Here is a 658-nt window from a genome sequence, read left to right on the forward strand (position 1 = left end):
ATGTGGCTCCAATAAATGTGGAGTCACAGCCAAAATCTCTAGTTATAGAAGTACCTCAAACACCAAACTCACCAACAAATTCTCTGGATGTGGATATGATACACACATCAATTCTTAATTCCCCTTCTTTAACTCTGTTGGGGAAGCCAAAATCTAGTGCAAGTGAGCATCATCTTTTAGATGATTTGTTGGCTCACTTGCCAATTCTTTCAGGAACTGTTGTGTCATATGTGCCTAAAATATCTTCAATCAGCACAGAGTCAACAATAGTTTATATTCCCACCTCATTCATTTCTACTCTCTCGACGGATATTGATCATCCGTCGAGTAGTGATTGTATCCCGACGGATAAGCCTAACAGCAGTTATCCATCGGATAGCAAAACCACTCACTCGATGGATATCACTCATCCATCGGGTATCTCTGCACAGCTTCAAACTTCAATTATTTCAAGTGCAGAAGATCTAGTGGTTGTACAATCACTCTTAGGATTGAGAGAGCAGAGTGTTTTGAGTGAGAGTCTGGGTTGCTCCCAGGAAAAAGGAGAGGAAATGAGTGAAAATATGCAATCCATTTCTTCAGGATTGGCAAAAGAGAGTGAGAGGAGTCCTACCTTAGTAGGTGAAGGTGAGGGTGTGAGGGTGGGGAGCCAGGTTGA

Source organism: Apium graveolens, chromosome 7 (genome assembly GCF_009905375.1).
Source record: "Apium graveolens cultivar Ventura chromosome 7, ASM990537v1, whole genome shotgun sequence".
Classification (NCBI taxonomy): Eukaryota; Viridiplantae; Streptophyta; class Magnoliopsida; order Apiales; family Apiaceae; genus Apium; species Apium graveolens.